Source organism: Protomyctophum bolini (assembly GCF_963924005.1).
Source record: "Protomyctophum bolini genome assembly, chromosome: 11".
Classification (NCBI taxonomy): domain Eukaryota; kingdom Metazoa; phylum Chordata; class Actinopteri; order Myctophiformes; family Myctophidae; genus Protomyctophum; species Protomyctophum bolini.
In genome coordinates, this window is record NC_137872.1 from 17,529,401 (window position 1) to 17,538,075 (window position 8,675).

Here is an 8,675-nt window from a genome sequence, read left to right on the forward strand (position 1 = left end):
CAGGGAAACTCCCCGTGACACTCATGCATGAAGGAAGCATGTTCAAGTCCGTTGCTCTCCCCAGGTTGGCAGAGGGTGTATAGAGCCCAGGATCACATGGGAACTGTGCACGAAGTTGTGCACGCACAACGTGTACACATCTCAATTGTATAGAGATGGTCAGGAAAATCAGTTGTGATTTGTGCACTTTTTGACCACATCAAAACAGAAAAGCCATAATGGGTTGTGGAACACCGCCTCCTTGTGGAGTGCCGCTTACGTCGGTACTCACACTCGAATATGTACTTCATCAGGCAAACTGAAATCAAAGGCATTGACACATTTCAGGTGTAGTTGTAGCCAAGAGTCCCGGTGTTAAGATTGGACTGTACCTTCCCTCCATGTCATCATGACCCTGAGACCACTTGTCCTCCTCTGCTTCTCAAAAATTCAAATAAGCATTAAAAGTAACTTGTAAAAGTGTAAGTGTAAAAGTGTGTTTCAATAAGGGAATTCAAACAAGGCACCAACTCAAGCAGGGTATTGCAACATTGCAAAAAGGCTGTCTTTAACTTGGACATGGAACAGCTGCTTTGCTCAGGCTGTATGCATTTGTGCATACAGTAGGGGGAGATTAAATAAAATAAATGTAGGTCAGAACCGGGCCAATCTTTAAAAAAAATGAAATTGATTCCAAAAGAGATTGGCAGCCAGAGTATTTGGCAGCCAGGTGAAATGATGTGATAAAAAAGAGTTGAGCCAGTTAAAAGCAGAGCTGCAGCGCTCTGAAACAATTGAAGAAGATGAAGAGACATTTTACTAAGACTATATAATCACCAAGTCTCTGTACGTCTGTCTGTGTGTAATCCACGTAACTCGAGAACCGTTCGCCCCATCGACTTCAAATTTGACACACGCGTGCCACATCACCACAGGGGGTGCAGTGCCGCCCCAACAATCCTAATGCCCGGGCAGTGCCCAACGGGCACCGCCATAGAGGCCCCACGGGCACGGCTCTAGTAAGAAATAAAAGCATGAAATGCTGCCCCCGACTGGTTGCACCGTTGCAGGCCCTCAACCCAAAATGCGTTTGACATACCTACTGTATGGTGTCAAAAAGAGGCAGTTAAATGTAGAAGGACAAAGATGGAGCAAATTCCTGAATTGGCGGATAACATGGGCGGTCGTTGAACACTCCCAGCAAGGCAAGCGCATGCCTGAGTGACAATTTTAAAGAAGGTTGCTGTCACTCACATGAGTTACCAGCGTGAAACCAGAGTGAAAACAACTCTTTACACAACCTTGGACAATAAAAAGTCTTTAGACATGGGTCTATAGCTCTGGTTCTCAAAGTGGGACCGGGGGACCCCTAGGGGTCGTTGAGTGGGTTCCAGGGGGTCCCCAGCTAACTAATTGTTTTATTTTGTATCTACAATTGTCTACAACAGGTCATGTTGTGAGCTTGTACTGTACATCGCCTTGACAAATTGTCTCCTGGGGGGATTTCACAATTCCTTTTTAATGGCTGGTCCGTGGCCAAACATATCAATTCAATGGTCCTTGACATGAAAATGAACATGTTTGAGAACCACTGGCCTATTATACTTCAGAGACGATTAATTTAGGTTTGCAAGGTGCCATAATATGGGGCCGACAGCTGGTACCAAACTGGTACAGCAAAATATATTGATTAAGATTTCATATCATCCAAAAATGCTTATAAATTGACAAAAACTAAAGCTAAGGGCATTTTGTCTATCATTTCAATTGGTTTTTGGTGTTTTGTTAAACACACAATATAGTTTCGGGTAACTTTTTTTCTTTAGTTTCCGTTGGCTATAATATTGTGTGTGTGTGTGTGTGTGTGTGTGTGTGTGTGTGTGTGTGTGTGTGTGTGTTTGTGTGTGTGTGTGTGTTCGTGTTCTTTAAAATCCCTCTCTCCTGCGTAATCTCCGGGGAAGAGGGCTAATGGAGAGACCACAATTATGACTGGTTAGTGGTTAGGCCTATGTAGGTCAGAGAGAGAGAGAGAGACATTAGAGAGAGAGAGGGGGAGAGAGAGCAACAAGTGATTGAAAGCAACACGGATGTGGACAAAGATACCCAGTAAAATCCTGAGCAATAATTGTACTCTGAGACAAGTGTTCCATCCGTGCACTCTAAGGTTTACAGGCCCTTGCACAGGTCCCATCCAGGTTCTATTTACAAACACCCAAGGATTTTTACGGTGCACACGGCCGGTGTTCTTTGTACGATGACCTGGTTCCCAACATGTGTGGGGGGTCCGTTACAGTGTCCCCCACCCACCCCACCCCACCCCACCTCACCTCACCTCACCACCCCTCAGAAGCCTGTTGGGTCCCTCAGTGGTGGTGACACCCGACCCCGGGTAACACACTCCCCTGCACTGTGCTGCTGTGGTATGTCCTGATGGGTTTTGGCTCACCCTCGTCTCAGGTCTCACGCTCACCTGAGGCCCTCCTCGCCCTCCTCCTCCTCCTCCTCCACTAGCCGCCTACACCTCCACCTCTGTTGTTGAAGCTGCTCACCTGAGGCCCCCCTCCTCCTCCTCCACCTCCTCCTCCACTAGCCGCCTCCACCTCTGTTGTTGAAGCTGCTGTTCCTGCCGCTGGTGTTGTTGTTGTTGTTGCTGCAGCTACACTTTGTGTCCAAAACTGGATCCAACTGGATAGAAAAATGGGTTCATCCGCTTTGTGTGCCAGGCGGAGAGACATGACACCGTCCCTTTCTGTGTGTGTGTGTGTGGGGGTACTGTGAAAGGAAAGGATGCAATGGATGCATGTCACGGGGTGTTTATTGTGTGTACGCACGTGCATTTTGAGCGGGAGTACCTCAGGTGCGTGTGTGTGTGTGTTTACGTCCGTGTGCGTGTGTGTGTGTGTGTGCTCGCGCGCATATATAGCACTTTGATCAAGGTCAACGTTGCATCTATTCATCACAAATGCCATATGGAACATGTAAACATTCCATCACAGCCCAGAAACAATATGTTAAAATATGCTGCTTGTAGCCGAGCAGAGAGTATTGAGGTCAACCACATGAGCGTGGGTCCATTTGAACCCTCTCGGAATTATCGACCCTTATGGGTCCATCTTGTTCCATTTGCATGTTTTTGGTGTGTGGTCCAAAACCCAAATGGACTTGACTTCCTGTCTCTTGACACTTTTCACGTCTAAATAAAACAAAACCTAGACTAAACAAAGACCCTTTCAATAACGCTGTAGATTAGCTGATAAGTATAGGATGAACCTATAGCAGTCACCACTCAGGGCTTGTATATTTGTCCTCCTCTTTATGCCAAAAGACAATCCCGGATAAGACGGCACTGTTCTGTGCAGTCACTGTCACACAAAGGGTTCTTTTTTCCCCTACACGATTGCATAACAGGACACCAAATTCTGTACGACCTCTCCAGTTTCATATCCCACCATACCTGATTTATCTGCCTGGGAGAAGACCCTTCTCCTGGGCTTTATATCTGTGCTGCAAGCTTATACATCTGCTATTTTTGAGCTTGTACATCTGCTATTTTTGAGCTTGTACATCTGCTATTTTTGAGCTTGTACATCTGCAATTCTTTTTACATTTTAGAAAAATCTTGAAAGTGTTTGAAAGATTTTAAATGAACACAAATCCTCTCTTCTGGGGGGGTGCATGCTTTTGGTTACCATTGGTCCGTTATCTCAAACCCTCACCATAACCCTAACCTCCCACGGGGCAGCACACCTAAACCTAACCTTAACCCTCTGCCAACCCTTAACGCACCCCTCACCAACCTTAATCCGGTCGTTTTTACGCACCCCTCACAAACCTTAAAACCGTTCGTTTTAACACACCCCTCACCAACCTTAATCCAGTCGTTTTTACGCACCCCTCACAAACCTTAAAACCGGTCGTTTTAACACACCCCTCACCAAACTTAATCCTGTCGTTTTAAAGCACCACTCACAAACCTTAATCCTGTGGTTTTAACGCACCCCTCACCAACCTTAATCCCGTCGTTTTTACGCACCCCTCACAAACCTTAAAACCGGTCGTTTTAACACACCCCTCACCAACCTTAATCCTGTGGTTTTAACGCACCCCTCACCAACCTTAATCCGGTCGTCTTAATGCACCCCTCACCTCACCAACCTTAATCCAGTCGGACCAATGCTATGTCCAACCAATGCCAAGTCTAACCAAAGTATATATCAATTTGGGGGTCCTTAGCACTAAAAAGTTTTAGAACTGCTGTTTTGGACAGCATTTATTTTGTACGCCATCTATAAGAGGGTCTGTGAGTCTGTCTGTGAGTCTGGACTGGGAACACTGTCAGTAGGGCCACTGAAGCATCATGTTTCGCATAACGTTTTATACTTTGGTTCTATAATGGAAGTCAATGGGGCTCTAATCTCTCAGGAACACATTCGAGAAGAGATGTCATACATGTAGATACATTTTCATATAGGTCACAAATGAATGCCCACTTTAGTTTTATTTTGTATTTATTTTTAAATTTCCTATCAATTCAAAAGATGACAGGCTTAGCTTGTCACATGTCAGATTCATCTTTTGGAGTCGCGCTGTTCCCACGCGCATCCCCAGATCCATGTGATTTTCTTTCCATTTTTACTAAAGTATAACAATACTGCAAAATACTCTGTTACTTCTAGCACAGAAGAATTGCCACAAAAACATACACCAAGTACTCATCGTGCAGAATGGTCCATTTCACAATCATATTATAGGTTTGTAAATAAATGTGATGTTTTCATAAAGTTAATGATAAAGGTGGAGACTATTTCTATTATTTTATGTGCTGCTGGGTATAGCTACATTTATCAGCCTATATTTTGTATTAATAATACAAATCTACAAAGTAGGCCTAACAATTAACTAAAGTTTTCAAATGATTGTATTGGGGTAAAAAGTATACGAGTAGTAGTATAAGGTTTTTTCTTTTTATACTTTACTTAATAAGTAAAGTAAAAGTACCTCAAATTGAGTAAATGTTCCTAGTTACTCTCCATTATAATGCGGTGGACTCACGTTTCAGGTTGAAATGGGAGGCAGTGTTTTTGTTTTATTCTGCTGGGATGGTTGGGAGGCAGCTATAAGCTGCCGGTTTGGCCTGGTTTCAGCAGGTATACGATGTGCGTAACAACAGAAAAGGCTCTCACGCGCAGGAGCCGTAAATCTAGGTGTAAACGGAGGCTTCCTCTGGGTAAATGGACCGTTTTAGTCTCGGAGACAGCGGGAGGTGACCTCTCTCGCAGGATATCTAACCGGCACCGTGAGATCCCCGCGTGTTCATGGAACTCTGAGAGTGGACAGATGGAGCCAAATGGACCTTTATGGGTTCCATCCGTATACACTCTCAGAGTTACAAGACCCTTGTGGAATTTACTGCATATAGCTAAAGCAGTTCAGTCCTTGAGCTGTGGAAAGGTGTTATAATTATACAAATCCAATGTGATATTATTGTTGCATCACTCGCCACGCTCGTAAACCTCACACGCCGTCTAAATTAAAAAACACTTGGCTCTCGTCACTGATGCGTGTAGGTTGTTCCGAACGACATTGTGCTTCGGAAACGAGGCGTTTATGAAGGGTCATGTTGCCTTCGCCGGCGCTACAATGTCAAAGTTGCAGTCTTGGAACTTAATTGAATGTCGGGGTGACTGTACATTTTAGACACAGTTACATGGAACTTGTCCTCTGCAACTTATCCATCCTATTCCTGAATTTGGAGCAGTGGCTGCCGAAGAAAATGTCTGTGGTAAAGTGTTATCGTTAATTCACTTTAACTAGCACATCTGCAGTGGTTGGAGGTGCTCTCAATTTCCCTATACACTCTTCCATTGACACATTTGGAGCTTGACGTCGGGTAGGACAAGTAGTGCTGTCTGAAGCTCATGAGTACAATCGGTTTCCCCTGGACAAGCACTTTCAGTGAGCAGTATAGAAATGTTGTCTGTCTGCCTGCTCATCGAGGAGCGGTCACTATTGTGTCATGGAGAGACACTACAGTGATTTCCTCAAGTACAAGACCGACTGGACTTGGAGGCCTAAAGGAAAACTGCAGTCACCCACCCCATGCCCTCGCATAGTCAGCTGCTGCCAGGGAGGGAGGGGGCAAAGACCCCCAAAGACCCCGCACTGCTCGCATTCTTGTCTGAGTAAAAAATAAAAAACACCTGACCCCATCAGCCCCTCTGTCTCTCCCACCCTCATATTGGAGAAATTCAAGACACCCCCTCCCTTTGTTTTTGGACTCCTTAAAAGGTGGCCTTGTTTCTTATACACATGCTCTCTCTCTCTCTCTCTCTCTCTCTCTCTCTCTCTCCCTCTCTCCCTCTGACATTCCATCCCAAACAAACGCTCATGGCAAAAAAACCGAACTAACTGGAAACTGTTGAAAGATAATGGCTGCTTTAAAAAAAAATAGCGGTCACTGTGGCGACGCATCAGAGAAAGAGAGAGAGAACATGTGACTACAGTTTAGTCTATCCGGCTGCCATTCCACATGTTGCTCTATATGGTCAGGATTCCTGAAGCGCAGCGCGCGTTTCATCAGTGGGGCGGAGGTTTGGGGGGGATTTGCCAGAGGCAGTTGAGGGAGAGGGGAGGGTCGAGGCAGAATCTTTGGCATGCCCTACTTTGCTGCAGCCCCAACTCCATCCCCGTCCCCCCCACGTCCCCCAACCCACCAAGTAACCCCTCAGCTCCAACCCCACCCTCTCTTACCCCTCTCTCTTACCCCACGGACAGACTCGATGCTCTGCAGTCTCACACAGGGTTCACCCAAGGTTTCCACTTTATGGTTTTCCTGGAAGGAGAGGAGGAATGGGGGGGGGGAGGGTTGGGCAGGCAGGGCGGGGTCCGGGGGCGGGGTGGAGCCGCCGGGAGACGGAGAAAGAGGGCGGCGCTGACCTAGATTCTGTGCTGCTGTTTGGCATGCAGGCGGCGGGCCGCGCCGTGTGGCCGAGCAGGACCAGACCACAAAGGGCTGATTGACCCCCCCCCCCCATCCCCCCCCCCCGTCTCCCCACCCCGCCCCCCCGACTATATTTGGGTCTTAAATAACGGATGTCAGGCATATCAGGAGATGTCAGCTCCTGTCCCCCGACACAGATGATGAGCATGTGAAAAACAGTGCACCATACATCTCTCTGCCTCCAACTCCCCTCTCTCTCACACACACACACACACACACACACACACACACACACACACACACACACAAAACCACCTGCAACGTGACTGGGGTGACACAGGGTGATCATGTTATGGGAAAAAAGACAGAAAGGGAGAGACAGAGAGATACTTAGAGAGAGAGATCACTTTGTTCTCGTTTCATCCGGTTATGACAATGAGATGGTTAGCCATGTTAAGATTGAAGATTACAGAGTAAAAAAACTGAACACAGTTCCACACATTTTTGCAGTTATAATAAATGGTAACAAAGAAATAAAGATACAGACAGAAACGACCTTAAAAAAAGAATCTTACATGAACACTGGCTTCCCTATTTTGTATGTGTCATCGTAGGCGAAAATGTTCAAAGATTTTAAACATTTTCCAACGTTTCTCGTAATTTTTCAACACTATTTGATTTTCTTTTCTCGATTAGCTAAAGTGTAAAATGGGCCTTTAAAAGCGGTTAGGATATTGTGAAAGGAAGGCTAGTGCATTCGTAGAATTGTACTGCGGAGGAAGTTGGCAGCGTGAGCAGATGGTTTGGAGATTGTCCCGTTGCTGTAACAGCGGGTTGCCATTTCCCCGTTCCCCTGACACTCCCTGCATGGGTCTGTAAACAGTCTTATCGTGGGCTCGTAAGCCGCTATAGATCACACCTGGGAACCGACTCTTATGCAGAGGTCACAGAAGCTGGAGCCTCTCCAAGGTCAACAGTTATCACAACACAAAGCCAACGGCCGCTCTAGGTGTTGGCTGACACAACAACCCACCAGCCCAGTTATTGCATCAGGGCTGTGTGTGACGTGACCTCAGATAATCCACTCCACACACACACAACGGAAGGGAAGGGGCGCTATGGCTCTGCTCACTGAGGCTCACCTATGAAGCAACACATGGAAATAGTGCTTAAAGATTATGTCCCTGTCTGTCTGTTTCTCTCCATCTCTGTGTCTCGGGCTGTCTGTCTGTCTGTCTGTCTGTCTGTCTGTCTCCCCCTCTGCCTGCCTCTCGTTTTGAAACACATCACATGTGACTGCTGACCTAATTTTTAGCCATGGATGAGGAATTGAAAACAAACACTGGGGCACGGCGGGGTAATTTGCCGTGAGTGAGCCCTCCCCTTCACACGCACATGAACAAACGCACGCATGCGCACACACACACACACACACACACACACACACACACACACACACACACACACACACACACACACACACATCGACGTATATGTAATGTATAGATAATGCACACACGGACATGGGACAGCACACGATGGGTCTTGGCGTGTGTGTGTGTAGCCTTGGTGTGTGTGTGTGTGTGTGTGTGTAAAGCCTTGGGGCCCCCGACAGACCTCTCGGAGGAAAACAAACATTCCACCCGCCCAGCCAAGCTGCCACAGTAATACAGGCAGCCGAGTGTTACTCAACTACAACTTAAGGGCAGCAGGTTGCATGCTGTTGTGTAACACGGCTGTTTCTCCACCAGAAACA